This window comes from Quercus suber, unplaced genomic scaffold (assembly GCF_002906115.3).
Source record: "Quercus suber isolate HL8 unplaced genomic scaffold, Cork oak 2.0 scaffold_751, whole genome shotgun sequence".
In the NCBI taxonomy this organism is placed as follows: Eukaryota; Viridiplantae; Streptophyta; class Magnoliopsida; order Fagales; family Fagaceae; genus Quercus; species Quercus suber.
Window position 1 is genome coordinate 200,449 of NW_027070187.1, and position 12,476 is coordinate 212,924.

At 33.2% G+C, this 12,476-nt stretch overlaps 1 long non-coding RNA gene across 1 annotated transcript; it reads left to right on the top strand.

The window, feature by feature from the left end:
* Window positions 1-272: 272 nt before the first annotated feature.
* Window positions 273-12,351, top strand: LOC136064732 (uncharacterized). The gene is made up of 3 exons (XR_010626340.1): window positions 273-590; window positions 676-752; window positions 12,253-12,351. It is a non-coding gene; the product is annotated as an uncharacterized LOC136064732 (long non-coding RNA).
* Window positions 12,352-12,476: the final 125 nt, after the last annotated feature.

The window sequence follows — 12,476 nt, forward strand, 5'->3', positions numbered from 1 at the left end:
ATATATTAATTTTTTATAAGAAAAAAATTGATTTTTTTAACAATTTTTTATATTTTTCATAAAAGTAGTATCAAAATTTTTTTAAAATAGCATATTAACTAATATCTTAAAAACACCTATTCTAAACTTATAAAAAAATAAAAAATGTTAATAGATATAGTTTGTTTACCCAGTAAAAAACCAATGGCCAGGCCAAAGGAAGGAAAACTCCTAAGATATACCTCCGACCAATAATTTAATTACATAACCACGTGCAATTCAAATCTGATTGGACTCTTCTATTATAAATTTTGCTAACATAAACTTTCTGCTAGCAACTTTAGAACCACCTCAAAAATTTCATAGTTGTGTTAATATTATGGCTTTAACTTGATTACCAATTTTAGCAATACCAGTTTCATATTCAACACCAATTGCCATTCCTTTACCCTAAAGCAATGGCACAATCTGGCCTTTATATTTTTTTCCTTTCCTCCCTCAAACATCCTTAGCCATAGATGTGATCTCTTGCAAAGCAAAATAAATCTTTGGGACTCTATTTCTAAGCCCTGAGCATACAAGAAAACTCCATTTTAAGTGAATTTTGTAATGTAAGATGTCATGCTCTTTTGCAAGATTAGCTTTAGACATGCATGTACTTTATGTGGGGAATAACTATCATTCATTTATGGTCAGGTTGAAATTGCTGCTTTGTCTACTTAAGGAGAAACAGAAGTGCCATTTAAAGAGCAAAACTACAATTTAAAGAGCAGGTACGTACATATTTCTGATGCTTTTTATTGGGACTACCTCGAAATGTTTATTCTGTTTTATTTGTTCTTAGCATGATAATCGAGCCCATTTCGTTACTGATTTTCTTGAATTGTTAGTAAAGAACTTGAGCCGAAATTGCAAAATTTCTTAGAATAATCTGATTTAAAATGATCAAAAACACCATGACAATGGATATTTCTTCTTTTGCATCTTTTGGCTTATTGCATCATTAATTGTTACATTTGAAATTCTTCCTTACTCAATTTAGCGGGCACCTTAGGATAGAATCACTTTAACGGGCAAGGCTAGATAGTTCAAATAATTATAATTCTATCATTCTTCCACTGTTGCTATTTTAAAAAATTTGTCAAATTATTGATTCTCCTAAAAGCTTAAAGCGAATAGGAGATAGCGAATTTATTCATTTAATCTAATAATATTAATGGATAAATATATAAAATGTATATTCCTGGTAAACAACCAATGTGTCAAACTCAGGTTACTAATCAATAACACACTTCTCTACATATTTTCACCACCAAATGAATTCCCAGATTTTTTCTCATGGTCTATAGTTTTTCTTGTTTCTTTCTTTGTCACAACCTTGGTTTTCGTGGAGCTTCCTGTGTCTTTATGTACTGATCTGATGATCGGTACTCAAGTTGTAGTACCAAAATACGTTCAGTTGCGAGGAGATCAAAGATGTGGGTTATCCATTCTGGGGAGCTGGCCAAGCTGGTGCTTGTGGCAATCCTCAGATCTCACCTGTGCGAAAAATATTTTACCACCATAGACATTATGAACATGTAAGTACAGGGATTTTTAGAAATGGTTGACAACATTAATGGAATTTGTTCGCCCAACTTTGTGAATAGCAAACTCTATTCCAAGCTTTTCCACAGCGTCACACTCTTACAAAATCTTACCATAAAAATTGACGTGGCAAGCTTCCAAATCCAAACTTTGTCCCTCAAAACAGACTACTTTTGCTTCAGGCTTGCTGGTTGCATCATAAATCACTCTATATCCAAATTCTAATGAAAGGGTACCAATAGGATGCCAATTGTCATGCCATAAGAATATGGTCTTCCCATCCCATACTTCAAATTTAATGAAGCTCATAGCCAGATCCCTTTACAGTCCATAGACACCCGCCTTTCAGCAGGTTGGAATCCTTCTCGCTTGGAAGGTAAACGTTTTCCCAGGATACTTTTATGCCCCCTTTACTAGTGCTTTGGCATGACAAAAAAGAAATGGTTGAATACGTCTGTAATTAAATTGTAATTATAATAATTTTGTCAAGCTTTCTCTAAAGTCTTAATAATCTTTTTTGGCAAGATTCCATAGATGTGTACATGACAATTGACATGACACATTACATTAATAATTAATTTGTTATATTCTCAACATTATCACTGAAATAGTTATTACTTTCTACCCTTGACCCTTAAGTGAGCCACTCCAAAAACCCAAGAACCTAGTACACAGTGATGGAGAGAGATCGAGGAAAATATTTATAAAAAAAAACCTTCATGGAATTAACATAAAGCATTTAACAGAACAGAGAAATTTACCTTCTTTACAAGCATTGCTTTTGTTGGCCTCAGTTGTGGCTCTGTGCACTGAGAGCCCTAAGAACCAGGAATTGGTTGGAACTTAAAACTCACCTCAACAAAAAAACAAACTCTAATACTTGAAAGGATGAGAAAAATGTAAGAAACAAATTTTTGGGTTCTTTTTTCTCGTTAACCAAACTGAGAATGAGAGGATGATATTTTATTTTTTAATACTTTTATCTTATTGGGATATTGACCTTGTAAGCAGGGCGGAGCCAGAAATTTTGGTTTGGGAGGGCCAAGTTGTGATGTTAATATATTAGTTAAGACAAACCTCTATATACACACATATAAAAATTAATTTACTAAGAGAATTTATCATCTTCTAAATTTTATTGAGCATACAAAAGTCATGTATTTCTTCTATTAGACATGTATAAAAATTTATCATTTTTTACATAGTTTAATTTGTTAAACCTCTTAAATTATATGATTTTAATATAATTTCTCTTTCTTTTAAGAGCACCATTGAAATGAGTCAAAATTTGGGGGAGCCAACTTCAATTTTTACATGCTACATTTTTTTAAGTGTAAATAATATAAATACTACAAAATAATTTTTTTAAATTTTGGGGGGCCTTGGCCCTCCCACCCTTGTGTGTGGCTCCGCCACTGCTTGTAAGGGCTGAGTTTCAAGTTGGGTTGAGTCCTTTTTTTTTCCCCTTTTTGTTTAAGAAAGCTTGAGTTCAATTAAGTCTAGACTTTTTTTCCAAGATTTTTTTTTTAATTATTTTTTTAATTTTATATGAGAAAAACTTATATCTTTATACCTATTGCATTTGTAATTCATATTAGTGTTACATTTTTTAATTAATTAGCTTGATTATAATAGTTATATACCTTTTTATTATAATTTATATTTAAGTAAGTTTCTTGAAAGTTGAACAATTAACTTACTCCAAGTTGGTATCTTATTTTTACTCTTTTATATGCCTATTATTTTTCATATACAAACAGTTTGTTCAAGGGCTTAATTTTAATCTCTTACATAAACTACTTATCGATATATATAAATGTGTATATATATATATAATATAAACATATCATGTATAACGTAACCTGATTGCAAAAAGAAGATTCAGTAGCATAATCCTAAAGTCGCATATAAGCTCTACCGTTGAAAGTATCAAAGAGATTGTGCTCAGAAAATTTCCAAACCAGCGGATTATAGTAACTGATTCTAAGCCAACTCTTAAGTGAGACTAAAATTGAAAAATTCAAGCAAATAATAATCCCTAGAAGCTTTGAAACTTCGGTTCACCTCAAAAGGGCTGTAAGGGGCATTATCTTCATGCAAAAGCTCGAAGTATCACTGATGCATGTTAGAAAATGCCAAATCATGATATAAAGGTAACTATTTTCACATTCTAAGAGCATTAATATTGGTGATGCTAAAAAGTTATATTGTTATTTTTAGCACCACCAATGCTAAAAAAACATGCTACAATGGTAGAGGGAAAGCCAAAAATTTTGGTTGTTGAGCTACAATGTACAACCAAATATGGCTGTGCACTGTAGCTAAGAAGGTAAAAAGAAAAAACAATATTTTATTAAAAGTTATATTATTTTATTGTGTTAATGGTGATGGTTGTTATTTATTATAGTAAATATATTATTTTATTATATTGTTTATATTATTTTATTACGTTGAAAGCTAAAATAAAACTATTAATGTTGAGTGTTTTGTAAAATAAAGTGATAAAATAGATAAAATAGTTTTTTGTGATGTCAAATTGCTAAATTTATGCCCCAATTGTGGATTTTACGTTGAACACATACTTAATACTAATCTACCATAGTATGAGACAAAAGACATGGATGCCACGTAATTGGAGATATGAAAGAAAACTTGCCGTCAAATTGCTAAATTTACGCCCCAATTGTAGATTTTACGTTGAACACATACTTAATACTAATCTACCATAGTATGAGACAAAAGACGTGGATGCCACGTAATTGGAGATATGAAAGAAAACTTGCCAAAGCCGAATGACATGTATCAGAAGCAGACTGCGTTTTGCTAGAATGCAAGATACGTCTTCTTTTATTAATAGTAAAAAATTGGCCACCAAGCCCTAGCGGTCCAGCTTCCGCAATCTTAAGTGACCTTCTATCTAAGAAAAATCTAATGTATTTCCTAGCCATTTGTTAATTATATCGTCCTTGATTTTTGTCCGTACTAATCCCATCAAGTTTTGGATTAAGAAGGATACCCATTTCCTAGTTGAGAACTAATCATCTTAGAACAGAGTGAATAATACAAAACTACAGCGTTTCACTGCTCTTGTAGCAAAAGAGTTGTTCATGGAAGTTCTCAAGTCCCTGAAGTTAAAGGCACCTAGCCAAGGGTCTTCATTCCTAATTGAAAGAAGAACAGCACTGCCAATAAGTTCTAACCCAATGGTGCGCATGTAAATTTACCAATCAAAGAGAGGGAAGAAATGAAAAACATCATTACTCAATTGAAATAAAACCATTGCCTTCCAATAGTCAAACATTAAAAATTCTCAACTTTTGCACATTCCATATTCAACTAAAAAAAAAATCGATGTAGCTGTGTATAAAGTACAGCAAGCAATAAAAATCAAATCCTGACAAAAATAAAAATTAAAAATTAAGCAATGACAAAAAATAAATAAATAAATAAAATTCATTTGAGTAAATTAAGAGTTACAATATTGATGAAATTAGCAATGGGAAAAAGAAACATAAAAGACATTATGATAAATCATTTTTTTTTTAAGAAACAAACACACACAGAGGGGAGAGAGAAAAGGTTTATAACACAAAGACATACTACAACTCCACTTAAAAGTCATAGTAAAGTCATGGTAACTTTTAAGGGAAGGTGGGGCAAATTATACTACACATAGCACACTCTCTTTAGCAATGTAGAACAATTACCCATTCTTTTTTTTTTTTTAGAAACAAATATATATATAAACATATCATGTATAACGTAACCTGATTGCAAAAAGAAGATGCAGTAGCATAATCCTAAAGTCACAGAAAAGCTCTACCGTTGAAAGTATCAAAGAGATTGTGTTAAAAAATTTCCAAACCAACGGGTTAGTAACTGATTCTAAGACAACTCTTTAAGTGAGACTAAAATTGAAAAATTCAAGCAAATAATAATCCCTAGAAGCTTCGAAACTTTGGTTCACCTCAAAAGGGCTGTAAGGGGCATTACCTTCATGCAAAAGCTCAAAGTATCACTGATGCATGTTAGAAAATGCCAAATCATGATATAAAGGTAACTTTTTTCACATTCTAAGAGCATTAATACTGGTGGTGCTAAAAAGTCATATTTCTATTTTTAGCACCACCAATACCAAAAAACATGCTGCAATAGAGGAAGAAAAGCCAAAAAATTTGGCTGTTGAGCTACAGTGCACAGCCATATTTGGCTGTGCACTGTAGCTAAGAAGGTAAAAAGAAAAAACAATATTTTATTAAAAGTTATATTATTTTATTGTGTTGGTGGTGATAGTTGTTGTTTATTGTAGTAGATATATTATTTTTTTATATTGTTTATATTATTTTATTGCGTTGAAGGCTTAAATAAAACTACCGATATTGGGTGTTTTGTAAAATGAAATGGTAAAATAGATAAAATAGTTTTTTGTGGTGTCAAATTGCTAAATTTATGGCCCCAATTGATAGATTTTTCATTGAACACATACGCGATACTAATCTACCACAATATGAGACACAAAAGACATGGATGACGCGTAATTGGAGATATGAAAGAAAACTTACCAAAGCCAAATGACATATGTTAGAAGCAGACTGCGTTTTGCTAGAATGGAAGATACGTCTTCTTTTATTAATAGTAAAAAATTGGCCACCAAGCTCTAGTGGTCCGGCTTCCGCAATCTTAAGTGACCTTCTATCTAAGAAAAATCTAATTAGTATTTCCTAGCCATTTGTTAATTATATCATCCCAGGTTTTTGTCCTGTGCGCTTATACAGTACTAATCCCATCAAGTTTTGGATTAAACCGTGAAGGTATATTTCAAAGATAATGTTACAATAAAAACTCAAATTAAGAAGGATACCCATTTCCTAGTTGAGAACCAATCATCTTAGAACAGAGTGAATAATACAGAACTACAGCGTTTCACTGCTCTTGTAGCAAAAGAGTTATTCATGGAAGTTCTCAAGTCCCTAAAGTTAAAAGCACCTAGCCAAGGGTCTTCATTCCTAATCAAAAGAAGAAAAGCACTGCCAATGAGTTCTAACCCAATGGTGCGCGTGTAAATTTACCAATCAAAGAGAGGGAAGAAATGAAAAACATCATTACTCAATTGTCATAAAACCATTGCCTTCCAATAATTAAACATTAAAAATTCTCAACTTTTGCATAGGGCTGTCAATGCTCGACCCAACCCGTGAGCACAACACAAGCCGGACACGGGTTTTTTCGAATTAGAGTTGGGCCTTAATGGGTTTGGGTCATAAACGGGTCGAACCGAAAGCAACACGATAAGAAACATGTCATAAGTAGGTTAACTTGCGTAACCCGTAATAGACACGTTTGACACGTCAATTTATTTGTGTCAACTCAAAATGACCCACTTAATACAACCCATTTAATTTTTATAACAAATAAATATTTATTTTATTTTAGATTTGTCAAATACCTTTTATATCCAACATATATTTTAAATTTAAAAAGAAAAGTGAGTAATTACAAAAACTTACAAGGGATATAATTGGAAATTAAAACTTTACAAACCCTAAATCTCTAAACCCTAAAAACCCTAAATCTCTAAACCTTCTTATAAATATCTTTCTTTCTTTTTTTTCTTTTCCTTTTTCTTTTTTAATTTTAGCCGTACTACTCACTCTATTATCTTATAGTTTCACGCCCAATTCTCAAACTCAAAGTCTAAAACCAATTAGTGCTCTCTCTCTCTCTCTCTCTCTCTCTCTCATGTGTTTATTTTTTCTGCGTAATGCTTCTGTTCTATAAACTTTGAACCCATGTGCCGTTATTAATATATGAGATATATTAATTGTTGATTAAGGCCATGGTTGTAGCTTTTGTCTTGTGCCGTGTGTGTGTGTGTGTGTGTGTTTTTTTTTTTTTTTTTTTTTTTTTTTTTGGTGTTTGTATTAGTGTTGGACACCATCTACATATCTTGCAAGTGGGTTTATTGAGATAGTTTATAAACTAGAACTAATGGGTTTAGCTTTTAAAAATTACAAGAATGTGAATTGAAGACTTGAAGTGTATGCATTACTTTTGGGATGTAAAAAAAATTATTTCTAGATAAATATTATATTTAATATTATGCAGGTTGAAATGAGTTGTATTATATTCGTATCAACCCAACACGACTCGTTTGTTAAGTGTATCAAATGGGTTGGGTCAGGTTAACCCGCCTTATTAATAGGTCGGGTTAGGGTTGAAGGATCATGACACGATTATTAAATGAATTGGGTTAGAGTTGAGCCATTTAGTCGAATACCCCTACCTCGACATGACATGAACCCGACACGCTAACCTGAATTGACACCCCTACTTTTGCACATTCCATATTCAACTAAAAAAAAAAATCCATGTAGTTGTGTGAAAAGTATAGCAAGCAATAAAAATCAATTCTTGACAAAAAAGCAAAATAAAATTTAAGCAATGACAAAAAAACAAATAAAATTTATTGAGTAAATTAAGAGTTACAATATTGATGAAATTAGCAATGGGAAAAAGAAACATAAAAGACATTATGATAAATCTTAAATTAGGTATCATGTAGATTTGCATCTGGAATCAGATTATCCAAAAAGGTAGACTTATATTTCAAAATGTTATACAATAAATAGACAAAAGAAAATTACATTCCCTACCATTGCTTGTGATATGAAAAAAAATACAACTATTATAAAATTCATATATAATAGAATTAAAAGAATTCCCAAGAAAAAAAAAAAAGAGGGAAGCAAAGGTCATACATTAGCTAGAGTCATATATAAATAGGAACAGTTTTTGTCTTGCACCCTTACACATGACTAATCCCATCAAGCTTTGGACTAAATTGTAAAGGTGTGTACTTTAAAGATAATGTTACAGTAAAAACTCAAATTAAGAAGAATATGCCCATTTTCTTGTTGAGAACTCATCATCTTAAAACAGAGTGAACTGCTCTTGTTGCAAAAGAGTTGTTCATAAAGGTTCTCAAGTCCCTAAAGTGAAAATCACCTAGCCAAGGGTCTTCAACACTGCCAATGAGTTCTGACCCAAGAAGAACCATTGATTTCCAATAGTCAAACACTTTGAAAGCTCTCAACTCTTGCATATTCCACATTCAGCAACAACAACAACAACAACAACCAAAAAAAAAAAAAAAAACCATGCAGTTATGTGAAAAGCACAACAAGCAATAAAATTGAATTCCTGAAGGTGTCGCGAGAGCTGTAAATTAGTCCAATTTTCTGCCTTCAAGTTTGTATGAATTTTCCCATGTTCGAACTGCCTAGTGCCAATGGACCAAACATAACACTCATATCTCTGTGTTTCCAAAAGATGACTCAGAACATATCAATTGAAAAGGTTGTCTTTTTTATTAACGCTATAATATGAGAAACCTCTTGCAGTTTTCTAAGATAATTATTGAATGAAAAAAAAAAAAAAAAAAAAATCTTTAAGACCCAAAAATAAAACCAATTCACACAATTAACAACAAATTCAAAGTCATACATACAACTTTACTTTTTTATTACAAAACACCCTGATACATTAATTACCATAAAAAAAACAAACATAAACAATGAATAAAGATGAAAATCCTCAGGTACAAAGAACAATTTTCAAATTCAAAACGTTTTGATAATGCTGCTTTTGAAGACTATACATAGAACTACGAAATCAATGGACCTCAAACTTGGAGGTCTCGAATTGGAACTTGGAAGGTCGGTTGTGTTTTATTTATTAGGCCCTGGACTAGTAAGTGTGCTGAATTTAAATTTGGGTTGGGCTATGGAGTGAGAGTAAGATAACCCCATCAAAAAAAAAAAAAAAAAGAGTAAAATAATCCATCTTGAGCCCAATTATGTCCAGATCTTAAATGGATTTATTGTTGGCATTCTCAAGGTTTTTTATTTTATTTTATTTATTTTTTATGAATATAAAAAAAATAGAAAGGGTGACTAGAGTAATTTTTACTTTTTTTGGTGTTACCATAGTAGTAACTTACCCGCTAGAAATCAGGGAAATCATAGCTGTTATCTCATCCCCACTCGGGTGAATCTAGAATTTCAAGTTAGGGAGGTCGAAGTATAAGAAAAAAAAAACCAAATAGGTATCCATATAGTATTGTGAGTCCCTTTTTTAGACAGTTCTCAGGCCCAATGCTGATATGGGATCTTGGGTCACTAAGAAGGGTTGGAGTAGAAGTTGGGTGAACTGAGTCCAGTTCTCCACGGCCTATTGGGATCGTTATATGAACCGGTCTATGCGCAAGTCACGTAGAACTCCATAAGGCAAAAATGCAATTTCTCTAAGTAATAAAATATCATTGTATGTATTTGAAAGTCATAAAATGACCTTTTACTGTTTACGAAATAAGTAAAACAATTATTCATAATGTTTCACAATGAGAAGGTGATTAAAAATAGAATATTTAGGGCTTATCTTTTATTGTATGAACTACTTTCTACTACTTTCTATAGCAAAGTTCCTTCACTCAGTTCCTCCATGATGGTTCTTGGGAAAGATGTTGCAGTGATTCCTAGATTGTGATCTCGTGGTCCCTCAAGCGTGTTGTCATGGTTCTCAGGGCTATTAGATATTTAATCCATGGAACCCAAATGGTAGTTCCTTAAACGATGGGCCTTTAATCTGGGGACCTGAAATGCTAGTTCCTTAGGCACAGGATCTCTCCGTGCTTACTATGCAATGAATTTTGTCCTTTCCCTCTGTAGGTTCTGCAAAAGAACAATTATACAATACAAATATTCTCATATAATTGTTAGTTCCTCAGGTAAGGAAATACATTCTAAACATATACATATATATAAATGAAGTTCATAAAATCAGTCAGCCACGAGGTCCTTAGCCCAGTTCTCACAAACTTAGTGCTTTTGCACAAGACTTGTAGGATTTGGAACTCAAGTCCAAGTAGCTTTGCTTGGACATTTCTTCCAGATAGTCAAGTGAGGAGGATTTTGTAAGAGAGAGTGAAATCTACTATATGAATGTTTTTGTATAAGTTTCTTTAGAGGTTAAGTGATATTTTGAATAATCTCAAGGATATGGGACGAAATCCTCCTCCTTGGCTCTCTTGTTTTATTCTTTTTTTCTCCCTCCAGAACTCCTAGAACCTCAGAACCCCTTCTTTCTGTTATGCTTTGGCGTTCCTTTTGTAGTAGATATGGTTTGGTTCCTCCAGACGAGGATATCCTTGGTCTATTAGGTAAAAACATGTCCTTTGACAAGAATCTGAAGGAGTTCATTGGGCAGAGGGTTAGCTTAGTTTAGCATTATAACTCAAAAGAGTATTTGGCTTTAGCTACAAATGGAAGGCGCCTTCCTAGAAAGTCAAAGGAGTAGGTGGGTTATTCAATGCAATGGATGACAGCTTTGATTGAAAAGGGCAGTTGAGAGGAAGTTGTGTGGGAGATACCATGCACACGGAGGAACTGAGTTAGGCCATTGGTTCATGCATTCCAAGCAAATACATTAACCAAGGGAATAACTACAAGTTCCTCATTTCATCAGAAATCACTCCTTTACCGACCAAACAACTTCTCCCTTACTATGAATTTGAGATCCCATGGGCTTGGACAATGGGTTAGAAAGATGATGCCTAGTTGCCTTGCTCCTCTTTTGGTAACAGGGTTGAGTTTCTTTGTTTGGAACCTTGATGTTGATCCTCTTGTTTGGTTATTTCCCAAATGGAATAGATTCCTTCTTGTAATGGGTAAGCTTGAAAAGTCTCTGACCATTCTTTCCCTTACTACTGTCCTCTGCCCTGACTAAGGTCCCTCGGTTCCTTCACTAGGTTCTAACCCCGAGGCTACCACTTGTCCCTTCCACTTCTCTCTGCGTCCTAGAAACTTGATTTTGACATGACATCTAACGGCTCTTTCCTCTTTTTCCTTCTTTCAGGGATACATGTGAGTGACTTGTCCCCAAACTACCTTCTGGGTCATCTACGTCCCTCTTAGCATCTTCTAGGTCGTCTATGTCCTTCTTAAGATTTTCAAGCTTTCTTTCAGAGGACTCCTTTCCTGGAGGGTGGAGGACCCATTCGTGGCCAAGATTGGGTCCTTTTCTTTTTACTTTTTTCTTTCACTTTCCTTCTTTTTGGGCCTTTCATATAGAAGTGGATCCCACACGTGTGGGGTCCACTCCATGTGAGAAGGAGGAAACATGCATCTAATGCATGGTGTGTGAGGTTCACCTCTCCGCGAGAGGGAGGAACATGCATCAATGCATAGTATTTTTCTCGTGGCAAAGAAGTATATAATTGGTGTGGCCCTCATGGCAGCATAGGTAGCAATAATTGCTAAGAAAAAAGAGCATATATGGCCCTGACAGCAGGTGGAATATATTATTCCAAAGAGATGATCGTATTATTGACTCTTTTGGAAGTTGACATTTAGGCATTTCTGTGATAGTGAAGAGAGTAAATACTTTTCTATTTCTTAAAAAAAAACTCTCCTCTTTTTTTTCCTTTTCTCTCTTTCATCATCTTTAGCCATAGAAGTGATTCTTGTAAAGCAAAAATACATCTATGGGACTTTGTTTCTAAGCTTTGATCATACAAAAAAACTTATTTAGAGAATATTGTAATGTAAGATGTCATGCACTTTTGCAAGATTAGCTTAGACATGTACTTCTATTTTATGTGGGGAATAACTATCATACATTTATGCTCAGGTTGAAGTTGCTACTTTGTCTATTTAAGAAGAAAAACAGGTGCAATTTAAAGAAGTAGAAGTGCAATTTAAAGAGCAGTACTCATGTTTCTGATGCCTTTTATTGAACTACCTGACAATGAGTTTATTCTGTTCTATTTGTTCTTTAGCATGGGAATCAAGCCCATTTTGTTACTAATTTTCTTGAATTATTAATAAAGAACTTGAGCTGGATTTGTACTTATT